The 13,952-nt window shown below is 46.5% G+C and overlaps 1 protein-coding gene across 3 annotated transcripts in view; it reads right to left on the bottom strand.

Moving 5' to 3' along the window:
* vamp4 (vesicle-associated membrane protein 4) overlaps nt 1-7,378 on the bottom strand; it is a 59,645-nt gene extending 52,267 nt beyond the window's left edge. For all 3 annotated transcript variants that reach the window (XM_072573556.1, XM_072573554.1, XM_072573557.1), the window contains exon 1: nt 7,223-7,378. The gene's annotated coding sequence lies outside the window, so the exon portion shown is untranslated. The remainder of the gene's footprint in view (nt 1-7,222) is intronic.
* Between the last annotated feature and the right edge of the window lie 6,574 nt (nt 7,379-13,952).

Here is a 13,952-nt window from a genome sequence, read left to right as displayed (position 1 = left end):
ACTTTCTTCAGTGGTTCCAACATGGTGTTCCCCGCCACACCCCCAAACTTGAAGAAGGTAGGTCCCTCCAATTCCTGAACCTTACTCCAATCCTGATGATTTGAAGAATTTTGGTGAAATTTTAATAAATCCATTCCATGTGTACTAGATGTGCATCTAACATCAAATACAGTGTGACTGAATGGGTCTGTAACCAAAAACATTCAGCTCTGCACGATGCTTCCTGTGGCCAGGACAATTCCTCCTTGCTGATCAATATTACCCCATCTTCTCCTTCTGAACCCTCTGTATCACGTGTGATTTCAAACTCACCATTATCCCATTTAAGACAATTGCGTACTATTAAGCCTCATTCAAAACATCATTTTGCCATACATTCGGCATTCCTGGAATTTGTTCATTAGTTATTTTTCTCCAATTCCTGTTGTTTGACTCTCTGCCAGATATATCCCAAATTCATTTCTTTTAGCTATGATTCTCCTTTCACATTCACACTCGTGACCTCTACCTGAATGACCTTGAGATGCTACTTCCATTGAGTGTTCCATTTTGTGTGTTATTGCTGCATGTTCTATTTCAGTCACAAGAGACTCTGGGAATGATTGTTTTTTCCAGTTGCGTTTTAAAAGATTTATTCCATCTGTTCTAAAAGTGTGTGTTTTCTATCTAAAAATCTAACCTGAAATAATATTAGGCATCCATCCACATTCAACATTATTGCAAAGTTAAAGGCAACAATCTAAAAGTAAGCATTGATTACTTTTTCAAAACTTGCATATCCTTTTATCTGCATCTTCCTTTCTAAATTTAAGTGACACCATGCCTCATTTAGGTAATCTTATAGATTTTATCCATAATATTTAATACAAATTTTAAACCTTGCTCAGGCCAACCTTTTACTTTCTACCTCTGAGAATAGTTTACAAATGATCTTGCTTCGAGTAGGAAGTGGCTGTGCCAAGGCCATATTCTTATCTGAGAAGAATGCAACTATTTCCACATTTCCACTCCATATTTCCATCGATCATAAGGTTCGGTTTCACAGCAAATTGATAGAAAATCACAACCCAATACGTTACATTAGGTTTCAATAACTCTTCTCAAAATTAATTCAAAGTATCTTTCATCAAAATGAATTCCCAGTTTCCACCTTTAGGCAACTCACCCCTGCTACCAATGTCAATTTGGATTCATATCAGTCAGTGAGGCAGAAACCAAGACATGTTTCTTTGTGAATAGCACTTATTAGGTACTCAATCTTAAAGCTCCTTCCACCCACCAGTCCCACCTGCCTCCCCCTTTACATGCTTTTTTCGGAGATGCTATTACACACCTCTGCCTTACACATGACGACCAAATCACCAGTGTTACCAAGTAAAACAATTATTAACTGCCTCCCCCTTTGTATTTACCCATTCAGTTAATTAATTATTCAATTACTGCCATATTAAATTTGGTCATCCTGTAATACCCTCAGATTGTCAATTACCAGCAAATTAAGAGAAATTCCACTTGCTAATTCACATTAGAACCTAGAGAGCTGGCATTCAGAGGTTTTCATCATTAACTTGACGCAATCAGCCACAGACATGACTTTCATCCTACCAATCTGGGCTGGACTAGATCCAAAGGCTGAAGGCCATTTTCTTAAGCCAGTGTGATATTCAACACAGATTTTTAAAATCATTAAACCCTCCTGAACAATGCCATTAAAGTTAACAGAAAAATGCGATCTGAAAATGTAATTCATCACTTTTAAAAAAAGTTAAACAGACCCAGATGGTTAGATTGATACTGCAAAAAAAAGATTTTTGGCTTTGATTATATGAAACAAGCGATGTGGAAGGTTCTGTCTGAAAGGATGTTGGCAACAGATTCAACAATAACTTCTCAAAACAGGAGCTAGGATATACTTGAAATCATTTTGCATGGCTATGAGGAAAGAGTTGGATGAATTGGATAATTCTTCCAAAGTATCAGCAGAATATGGTAGGCCAGGAGAGCTCCTTTTATGCTGTAAGATTTTACAATCCTACCAGAACAAATACACTAATTTTCTGGTTACTAATCTATTACGGACCAGGTCAGACCCCCTCAAAATATTTTAAGAAGGTACCCTAGACCCTAACTTTTTCTTATTTTAAAAGCAGATGTGAAGTGGGTGTTCCAGGTGTGATGCAACTGGTCAAACCACTTCGCTTTAAGCATAACAGAGTTTATTTAAACACTAAAGTTGAAACACGAACAAAAGAAAGTGGAATTCAGAATAACTTAACTATTGGAAACTTAACAACCCAATACAGTACCTATTATAAATTAACTGTTCCAATACTGTAACATCCCATAATCACACTCCATGGCAAAAAGGTAAGTTCAAACACAGATTCTTACAAGCGCAAGTGAACAACTTCCAGATAGAAATTTCAGAAGAAAATTAGAGGAATTCTTTACTGAAGCTGACAAGTCTCAAGGATCTCAAATCTTGTGATCGTCATAGCTAAAACAAACTGGAAAAATCCTGAACTGGGAGAACTGGCCGCTCCCCTCCTATTGTTCAACTAGACACTTCGACACCTCTGCCTTTATGACCTCTCTTCAAAAAACAAAGACAAAATAAACTTGTTAAAGTGACAGCATCATCACAAATGTTTCTGCTAACAAAGTATAATTACATCATATGTTTCCACCATTCCGTCATTATTTTTGGCATCACTTTTATTGATATCAAACTCTCAACTTTTGTTGGCAGCCCACCTGCCATTTTCCAAAACAGGAAATGGGAATGGTTGGTGCTATTAGTAAAAGGCTTTCAGACCAAGAATAAAAGAAATAGTGACTGTAATTTTAGGGCAACTGAAATCATTGCTCCTCTCCAGATGTTTTTAAATCAACCGGTTAAGAAATGTTATTACACACTTCTGGAACAGGTGGCCCTTGAACCAAGCCCTTTAGGTCCAGAGGTAGGGAAACTATCACTGACAACAGACCCTAAGGGTGTTATGCCCACAGTTCATGGTTGTTTTTTTCTATAGCTGGAGCAGGTGGGACATGAACCCAGGCTTCCTGACAGTTAGGGATACTACTACTATATGACAACAACCCACTAGGTTGACCTCAGCTGTGAAAACACTTAACATTCTGTAAGTCTTCAAATTAATAGCTTAGCACTCATAGTTCTTCAAATACAATCAGTAGCAGTGTGGAAAACAATTTGCAAGTCTACAAGTTCCTATCAATGTTTACTGCCATTGCGTCATGATGATCCAGGAAATAAAGTAGCAGAGGTTTACACCTCGATCAACAAATTGTCACGTTACATCACCATAATACTTCCTGTCCTTAAGATTCAGATACTTGTTTCAATTTCATTATTCAGCTCTCACATGCTAATGAAACACTAGTGTCACACTAGTGTAAGAGATACTTTCAAACAAATGGATTATAATGGTCAATTTTTTAAAAATATAGAAGTGCCAAAGAGACAGCTAAATTTATACATCTTTAAACAGAAACAATGTTTCTTTTGCACCAACTGCAATTATGTTACAGATAGTTTAAAGACAACTCCTGCAGGTGATCCCTCACACTTTCCAAACCTGTGGCTTGTTTTTCTGCACATTTAACATTGTTACAAAGAAGAATCTGCTTTGAAGTAACATAAATAAACAGTGCAATTGGCCTGAATATGTACAACATTATGTACATTTCTATCAACAGCTCTCAAACTGCCCAGAGTAGAAATCCCAGCTTCAAACCCTAGGCCAAACAATCTAAACTGTAATAGCATTCTGACAGTTGGGTCTTTGAACTTGTGGGGATAGGTTGGTGATAGAGTCTGCCAGAGGACTTACAATTGAGTACTATTTGTTTAGTTCTGTTACTAATTGTATACACATAGAGGTCAGGCAAAATAGAGTTATACTCAGATAGGTTGTCTACTACAGACAGATTACTTGCCAACTTTCATTGACCTGATCTGGAAACATATTCCAATGATTGTTAGCATCTCAGGAGAAGAATTGGCAAAATTAAAATCTCCCTCAGTACTCTTTCAAATATATATATATATATATCTCAGTATCATCACGAAAATAGATTATCTGGTCATTATCTAATTGCTGTTTATGGAATCTTACTGTTATAAACTGCTGCATTTTCTACAATACAACAGTAGCTAAACTTCATAATATTTCTTCGATGGTAAAGAACTCTGGAACATCCTGATGCAATAAGCAACAACTTGCTTCATATAGAAACTTTATGAAGCACTTTGAATCTAGTAGAACATTCTAAAGTATATCTCAGATGTTTTCTTGCAAAGTTGGTAATCCAGCTAGATAATGAGACATTAGCAGAAATATTCAAAAATGTAAGTGAAGATGTAGATTTAAGAAGCCCCTCAAAGGAGGCAAGTAAGAGAGTGAGTGGTATATTTTGGGTGCAAATTTCAGACTTCAGCATTGAAGCAAATAAAGGCACAGTTAACAACAGTGAAGTGATTAAAACTGGGCTTATAAGAGAGCAGAACTGAAGGAAGAGAGATATTTTGGAGGAGTGTTAGGCTAATGGAGGTCAAAGATATAGGGAAGGGGAGAAACGCTGTGACGGGGGAAGGGGGGGTGAAACGTTGTAAGGGGGGGGTGGAACGTTGTAAGGGGGGGAACATTGTGATGGGGAGGAGAACTTGGTGGTGCTGGGGAGAACTCGGCGGTCGGGGGGAGGGGAGGAGAACTCGGCAGTAGGGGAGGGGGAAGAACTCGGCAGTGGGGGAGGGGGAAGAACTCGGCAGTGGGGGGGGGAGAGAACTCGCAGTGGGGGGGGGGGGGGAGAGAACTCGGCAGTGGGGGGGGGGAGAGAACTCGGCAGTGGGGGGGGGAGAGAACTCGGCAGTGGGGTGTGGGGAGAGAACTCAGCAGTGGGGGGGGGAGAGAACTCGGCAGTGGGGGGGGGGGGAGAGAACTCGGCAGTGGGGGGGGGAGAGAACTCGGCAGTGGGGGGGGAGAGAATTCGGCAGTGGGGGGGGGGGGAGAGAACTCGGCAGTGGGGGGGGGGAAGAACTCGGTGGTCGAGGGGAGGAGAACTTGGCAGTCGGGGGGGGAGAACTCGGCGGTCGGGGGGGGAGAACTCGGCGGTCGGGGGGGGAGAACTCGGCGGTCGGGGGGGAGAACTCGGCGGTCGGGGGGGGAGAACTCGGGCGGTCGGGGGGGAGAACTCGGCGGTCGGGGGGGGGAAGCGAACTTGGCAGTCAGGAGGAGAGGGAGAACTCGGCGGGTCGGGGGGGGTGGAGAGAGAGAGAGAACTCGGCGGTCGGGGAGAAAGAATTCGGTGGTTGGGGGCGGAGAACCCGGTGGTCGGGGGGGAGAAGAACTTGGGGGGGGGGAGAAGAACTTGGGGGGGGGGAGAAGAACTTGGCGGGGCGGGGGGGGGGGGGGGGGGGGAAGAACTTGGCGGGGCGGGGGGGGGGGGGGGGGGGGGGGAGGGAGACCTCGGCGGAGAGTGGGGGGAAGACCTTAGCTGGAGGGGGGGTGGGGGTCGGGGAAGACCTTAGCTCGAGGGGGGGTGGGGGGGTCGGGGAAGACCTTAGCTGGAGGGGGGGTGGGGGTTTGGGGAAGACATTAGCTGGGGGGGGGGGGGAACTCAGCGGTGGGGGATGGGGGAGAACTCAACGGTCGTGGGGGGGGGGGGAAAGAGACCTCGGTAGTCGGGGGGGAGGATAAGAACTCGGCAGTGGGGGAGTGGAAAAGGGAGGGGGAAAGAACTTGGCAGTGGGGGGGAGGGGGGGGATGAACTCAGCACTGGGGGGGGGGGATGAACTCGGCAGTGGGGGGGGGATGAACTCGGCAGTGGGGGGGGGGATGAACTCGGCAGTGGGGGGGGGGGGGGGGGATGAACTCGGCAGTGGGGGGGGGATGAACTCGGCAGTGGGGGGGGGGATGAACTCGGCAGTGGGGGGGGGAAAGAGAGAAACCTCGGCAGTCGAGGGGGGAACTCAGCGGTCGGGGGGGGTGGAGAGAGAGAGAGAACTCGGCGGTCGGGGAGGAAGAATTCGGTGGTCGGGGGGGGAGAAGAACTTGGCGGGGGGGCGGGGGGGGGGGGGGGGGGAGTCTCAGCAGTTGGGGGGAGAACTCGGCGGAGAGTGGGGGGATGAACTCAGAGAACTCAGGGGTGGGGGGGGGAGAGAACTCAGGGGTGGGGGGGGAGAGAACTCAGGGGTGGGGGGGGGAGAGAACTCAGGGGTGGGGGGGAGAGAACTCAGGGGTGGGGGGGGAGAGAACTCAGGGGTGGGGGGGGGAGAGAACTCAGGGGTGGGGGGGGGAGAGAACTCGGGGGGGGGGGGAGAACTCAGGGGTGGGGGGGGGGAAGAGAACTCAGGGGTGGGGGGGGGGAGAGAACTCAGGGGTGGGGGGGGGGAGAGAACTCAGGGGTGGGGGGGGAGAGAACTCAGGGGTGGGGGGGGGAGAACTCAGGGGGGGAGAACTCAGGGGGGGAAGAACTCGGGAGGAAGAGCTCGGTGGTGGGGGGGGGAAGAACTTGGGGGTGTTGGGGGGGGGGGGGGGAGGAGAAGACGACTGGGGAGTGGGGAGGGTGGGGAGTGGGGAGGGGGGGGGGGAGTGGAAGAGAGAGATTCGGTGACCAGGGGGAAAACTCGGTGACGGAGGAAGGGGGTGGGAGGCAGATGCCATGACGGGGGGAGGGGTTGACGGGGGGAGGGGTTGGCGGGGGGGGGGCGGAGAGTGGGGGGGTGGGGGGCGGAGAGTGGGGGGGGGGCGGAGGAGCAGTGGGGGGGGGGGGGGGGCGGAGGAGAGTGGGGGGGGGGGGGGCGGAGGAGAGTGGGGGGGGGGGGCGGAGGAGAGTGGGGGGGGGGGGGGCGGGGGCGGAGGGCGGAGGAGTGGGGGGGGGGGGGCGGAGACAGAGGGGTGGTTTCTGTGACCTCGGGACAATGGGTGTGGGAGCTCTCTGGGACCTGGGTGGTTTTGGGGGCGGGGAGCACTCCCTTTCCTTCCACAGGGTGATGCTCCTTTCTCTCTCTCTCCCTCCTCCCCCCCCCCCTCCCCCCTCCCTCCCCCCCCCCCCCCCCCTCCCCCCTCTCCCCTCTCCCTCCCTCCCTCTCCCCCCCCCCCCCCTCCCCCCTCTCCCTCTCCCCCCCCCCCCTCCCCCCTCCCCCTCTCTCCCTCTCCCCTCTCCCTCTCCCTCTCCCTCCAGCCCTGGGTCTCATCCTTACCTTCCACCCGCCGCCTCCTCCTCCTCCGGTCTGGTGTCTCTCGCCCAGTCCCGGGCTGACGGTGTCGGCACGGCCTGCTCACTCACTCACCGGGCCTTGGCGGGGGGCCTGGCCTGGCCTTAGTCTGGTCTCTAGGCCTGTGGGCCTGGTCTATCCGGGCCCGGAGCTGCAGGACCAAGCGCGCGGCCTCGGACCGACACAAGCCCCGCCCCCCGCCGTCTCCATGGAGACAGAGTGGTGTCTTGGGCGGAGGGGGGTGAGGTGAACATAGAAAGGTGTCAATCTGTGTGATTTGGAGGGAGAGTGGGTAAAGGTGGAGCATGGGGGGAGGCAGGAGAGACAAGGAGGTTTCTTTTAATTTGTTGCTGGGATGTGGGCATCAATATCTACCCCCTTCCACCCCCAACACCTTCATTGCCCAGAGGGCATTTGAAAGTCAACCCCATTGCTGTGGGTCTGGAGTCACAAAGTGAACCATATGGGCTGGGGGTTCATGTGTCAATCGAGATCACAACTATTATTGTTGACTTATTTATTGTCAAGTGTATTTGTTACATCTATATGTCACAAATACAGTGAAGGGTGCTGTATAATGTCGCTCCTGTCCAGAGAATTCTTGAGAATAACCGAAATAAACCAGACATAGAGGATAATGGCAGAAAAATAAAGAAATGAAGTTAAAAGTTTAACAGCACAGCCCTTCTTAAGTGCTCAGCCGTGACCAATGCAGACGTTATTACACCAGCTTTTAGTTCTACATTTTTTTACTGAGTACCGGAAGGATGTTATGAAACTTGAAAGGGCTCAGAAAAGATTTACAAGGCTGGAGCCAGTGTTTGAGGAATTGAGCTATAGGGAGAATTGGAATAGGCTGGGGATGTTTTCCCTGGAGCATCGGAGGCTGAGGGGTGACCTTATAGAGGTTTATAAAACCATGAAGGGTTTATAAATAGACAAAGTTTTTTCCTTGGAGTGGGGAGTCCAGAACTAGAGGGCATTGGTTTAGGATGAGAGAGGAAATATATAAAAGGGACCTAAGGGGAAAATGTTTCATGCAGAGGGTGGTACATATATGGAATAAGCTGCCAGTGGAAGTGTGGTGGCTAGTACAATTGCAGCATTTAAAAGGCATCTGGATAGGTATATGAATAGGAAGGATTTGGAGGGATATGGGTCAGGTGCTGGCAGGTGGGACTAGATTGAGTTGGGATATCTGGTCGGCATGGACCAATTGGACTGTAGGGGCTGTTTCCATGCTGTACATTTGACTATGACTCTACAAATTTACCAGCTGTTATGGTGGAATTTGAAACCATGTCCCCTGAGCATTAGTCTGGCTTACCAGTATCATTACCACAGTCTCCTCTGGTGGGCAGTAAGGGTGGGAATTAGAGGAAGGGAGGAAGTTGGGACTCGAGTAGGGGAATTGGGATGTGATGATTTGGGACGGTGGGGAATTACATGGTGTGAAATGGGGGATATTGGATGGGGGGTAATAGGGAGGGAAGGGAAAAAATGGATGAGGGAATATGGAGGGGGGATTAGGAAGGTGGGGGCAATTGGGAATGACAAGGAGAAAAGGGGAATGGGGAAGGGGGACTTTGGTGCAAAGCGGTAACCTTGGAAAGAGGGTAGGGTGGGTGGATAGGAGAGAGGAAAGATGAAGGTTAGTTATCTTTTTTCACTAAAATGTGGTGTTTCACTTGGAGGTTGTATACTTGGTTACTGCTTTTGCCCCTACAGTAGTTTAAAAGGATAGCAACTTGCTGCAAACATTTTAGGCTACTGACCACTTAGGCAGGGCAAAACACCCCACCGACCATCTAATATTCTCACCCCCCCTCCCCCACTTCAAGTTGCCACTGCAAATACAAATTAGAATTAATGAGAACTTATAAAAACTATGGACATTTCACTTTTTTACTACTACATGGAACACATTTGTGTACTTGTTTATTAAATATGAGAAGTCAATTATTAATGCCAAATTTTCATATTAATTCAACAAGTAAGCATGTATGTTTGAAACAATATATAAAATCTTGGTATTCTTTTAAAAAGCTACAACTGACATCAATACTAATTGAACAAACTCAACAGTAAGTTAAATCTTGCACATAAGTTTTGTCCATGTTATGATGACTCATGGAAGCCAGGCTGCTTACATGACATATGATGAGGATGAGAGTGCTGGTCATTTTCCTGTGGTCTCATGTGGTTTTGCACATCAGTGATTTCTACTTTGAGCTAACCTACACAGCACCTGGAAGACCGTGGTCCACTTGGAGCCACTGTCAGAGAAGCTGCTCGTACTTGGCCAACAGATACATCCGAGAGGCCAGTTATCCTGTTATTCTGCTTCTTCTCTAAGTAGATATCTGCATTTAGCGGTTCCTCTCTGCTTGAACAGTTTTGCACTCAGAAATGAGAGATAGATGGACCAGAATCCCATCCACTCTAAAGTCTGGTACTCTAACTTCAACGTGCTGATAACAAAGACAAAATGAAAAAGACAATGCTGGCCTTCATAGCAAGAGGATACAAGAAAAGAAGCAGGGACATATTGCCGCAGTTATAGAGGGCCTTGGCGAGACCACCCCTGGAGTAACTGTGGGCAATTTTGCTCCCCTTATCTGAGGAAAGCTGTTCTGCCTACTGAATGAGTGCAGCAGAAGTTGACCAGACTGATTCTTGAATGACATAATTGATGTATGAATTGGATTGGTCAGGACCAAATTCCCTAGAGTTTAGAAAAATGAGGAGGGGGGCTGGTGAGATCGCTTAGAAACCTGTAAAATTCAACATAACTAGACAGGGTAAATTCAGGAAGGTTGTTCCCAATGACAAGGGAGTCTAGAACCAGAGGGTCACAGTCTAAGGATATGGAGTAGGCTATATAGGATTGATGAAGAAATTCTTATTATACCAAGAGGGTGGTGAGCCTGTGGAATTCCACACCACAGAGAGTGGTTGAGGACAAAACATTGAATGTTTCAAGAAGGGGTTAGTTGTAGTTCTTAGGGCTAAGGGGATAGTGATTAGCACTGCTGCCTCAAAGCACAGGGACCTGGGTTCAATTTCAGCCTTGGATCACTATCTGTGTGGAGCTTACTTGTTCTCCTGTGTTTGCACAGGTTTCCACTGGATGCTCCGACGGTCTAAAAATGTGCAGGTTAGGTGGATTGACCATGCTAAGTTGGCCCATACTATCCAGGGATGTGTTGTGTGATGAAACTGTTCCTTTAACAAGTCCTTTATGCAGTCCTTGGTTTTCTTTTCAGAAAGGTTGTAAATGACGCAAACTCCGAAAAGTCTTGGGTGTAGGGTTTTAGGGCCACTTTGATAATAGCTAACAGATACTGCCTCAGGAAAAGGCCTCCAAGTTAAAAAAATGCTTGTGTGGCCAGTTCTCCCAGCTCAGCTTCCCTCTGGTTTGGTATTTTTAGCAGGGGTGTGAAAAGACTGCTGAACCCACTGAAGCAGGTCCAGGTTGGTCCTCTCTCTCTGACTTTTTTTCTTGTAAGAACCTGTGTTTGATTTTACCTTTTGTGCCAAGGGGTGTTTATGGAGGTTGTTGCAAGTATTTGGAACAACATCATTAAGTTGGGATGATCTGTTGGGTTTTCAGAGAGGTTAAATGATTCAGTATTCTGTTTTCTGTTTTTTTGTGTTTCATTCAGTAATCTTGTAAATAAATTCTGTTTTGTTTAAAACTAAGCAGTCTGACCAGCTGATTCTCGCGTGGGATATCTACTTTACACTTGCTTAAAAACAACCCACAAAGTTAGGATCTGGGCTACCTTCTTGAAATGTTTTGAGGTGGTCTGGCCTGGTCCATAACAGTAGTTTAGGTGAATTAGCCATGGGAGATGCAGGGTTCTATGGGTAGTGTGGGGGACTGGGTAGCATTCTGTTCAGAGGGTTGATGCAGACTCAATAGCCTGAATGGCCTCTTGCCACACTGTAGAGATTCTATGGATCAAAAGTTTAAGGTGAGAACACGGGAACAACATTATGTTGGATGATCGGGCATGGCAGAGCAGGCTCAAAAAACTGAGTGGCCTACTCCTGCTCCTATTTTCTATGTTTCCATGACTTTTAAAGTTCGATGATTTAAATCCTCTCACTATAAAGGCCAACATTGACATTTTCATTCTGTCTTTGTTATGGGAACAATGAACAGCTGAACAACTATTTGTTGTTTTCCCATTTGCTTTTGCAATGGTCTAAATTTCACATGGAAAAAAATGTTTTCCAAAACGTTTCTCATTATCAAGGGGAATTTTTTAGTTGTGATTGTATCACTGTCAACATTAAAACTTTATCAATATACTCATACTTCAATTAAATCAAAATAAGTTTTTGGGTTTGTTATTTATACTGTACATTGATCCTTCTGTGCAAGTAATTTCCTCTCTGTTCCAAATCACATTTGACAAGATAATAACTTTGTATAAATATATGATCAGCAGATGGTTGTTTCTAATTTCCCCACTTAGGAGATTTCATTTGACATCTGGGAAATTCTATATTTAGTCTTCTATGTGGAGAATGTTCCGAATGTTCCTAACAAATTGCTATACAGTATGTTGAACCAGTAGAAGTCTCTGGGTTCATTAATTAACATGGATTTGAAATCCATGAGCAAGAATACAATTCAACCCTGTACAAAATCAATGGTTTTGCTAACTACTTAGAGATAATACTAAAATAACTGAATGCACATAGACCATAATGTGGATAATTTGTCCGTAATCATCATCTCGTCTCCAATCTGCAAATGGTACACATAAATCCAAAACAGTTAATACAAGGTTATGCAAAACTAAAGAGTACTTGAAATGAACAATAAATTAGTTAGCCTGGTGGAAACATGTGAGTGTTGATTGAGATTCAGTTCAAATGCAAAATATTAATTCTTTTTTCCAGAGGTTGATTGACTAGCCAAATATTTCCAACTTTTTCTGATTTTATCTTGTCTTTTTTATTTTCCAGCATTCAGTAGTTAATTTTTACCTCTACTAGTAAAATAATTCTTCATGTAGTCTAATTATTTTCTAATAATATTTGATGTTCATGTGCCACAGAGCTTCTGAAGCTGAAGTGGCCCTTTGGCTTCTTTAACCAACCACTACCCATGGTGCTAATTTTAACAATGCATGGATAGTAGAAGCAAGATAACTTTGATCGTCCATTATACAATGCACTTGATTTCACTGACTTCAGTAGGGAAGATTTTTCAGACTTGGTGATTATTTCAATGTAACCTATTTACAGTACCTTCCAAAGTCAAAATTGCCCACAATTGTGCAAAACCATTCAACCAATTTCCCTTCCTCCAGGAGTATATGAACTCCACCCGCCTTCTCCAATTCGGTGTGGAGATTGTGAATTCACTCGGTCCATCTCAGATACCTCCCTCCCCTTTCTTGACCTCTCCATTTCCATCTCCAATGACAGTTTCCACATGGATGTTTACTATAAACCCATAGACTCTCACAACTACCTGGACTACACCTCCTCCCAACCAATACCCTGCAAGAACTCCATCCCGTTCTCCACCTCCACTGCATCTGCTTGGACGAGGAGACATTCCACTCCCAAGCATCCCAGATGTCCACCTATTTTGAAAAATGTGCTTTTCCCCCCTCTGTCATCCAGAGAGCACTTCACTGCAGTGTCTCCATTCCCCGTTCCACTGCTCTAAACCCCTCTCCTATAAACATAATAAAGCCAGGGTCCCCCTTGTCCTCATCTACCATGCCACCTGTCTCTGCACCCAATGCATCATCCTTAAACACTTTTGCCAACTCCAACTGGATCCCACCACCATGAACATCTTCCCTTCCTCACCCTTCTCTGCCTTCCGCAAGGACCATTTCCTTTGGCAATCCTTGGGTTGCGCCACTCTCCCCACCAATTCCCTCAAACCGCCCCCTACAACCGGAAAAGATGCAAAACCTGCCAGCACACCACCCTGCTCACCTCCATCCAGGGCTCCAAACAGTCCTTCCAGGTGAGACAGACCTCCATCGTTGTTTACTGTATCTGGTGCTTCCGATGTGGTCTTCTCTGCACTGGAGAGACCAAACGTAAATGAAGTGAATGTTTCGCCGAGTATCTCAGCTGGGCCCGCAGGGGCTGACCGTACCTCCCAGTCACCGCCCATTTTAATTCCCCTGCCCACTCCCTTTCTGACCACAGCGAATCTGACCACAAATTGGAGGAACAACAATCTTCCGTCTGGGCAGCTACAGCCCAGAGGACTCACCATTGAGTTCTCCAATTTCAAATAGCCTCACTTCCCATCCCCCGAATCCCTTTCTAGCCCCTCCCCCTCCACTCCATTCCTCTCATTGACCCTTCCTTCTAGCCACCAACTGGATTCATTCCTCCAATCAACCAACCAGGTCGTACCCTCTACCTGTGTTCACCTATCCCCACCTCACCACACTGCCCCTCCCCAAAGCCCCCAATCTGTGGCTCCCCTTACACCCACCCCCAAGTCCTGAAGAAGGGTTACACCCAAAACATTGTCTTCTCCACCTCCTGTTGCTGCCTGGCTTGTTATGTTCTTCCAGCCTCCTGCTTGTCTACCTTGGATTCAAATATATGCTGTTTTTTTTGTCTCTAACCGACACTGTGAACACAGCAAGATTCTGAATAAAATTTCTACATTATGTTGCTGTGTTTGTATTCATATGGGATTAACACTAGGAACCTTATTTAA

This window comes from Chiloscyllium punctatum, chromosome 7 (genome assembly GCF_047496795.1).
Source record: "Chiloscyllium punctatum isolate Juve2018m chromosome 7, sChiPun1.3, whole genome shotgun sequence".
Taxonomy (NCBI): Eukaryota; Metazoa; Chordata; class Chondrichthyes; order Orectolobiformes; family Hemiscylliidae; genus Chiloscyllium; species Chiloscyllium punctatum.
Note: the sequence above shows the minus strand (reverse complement) of the source record. Positions and strands in the feature narration are given on the sequence as shown.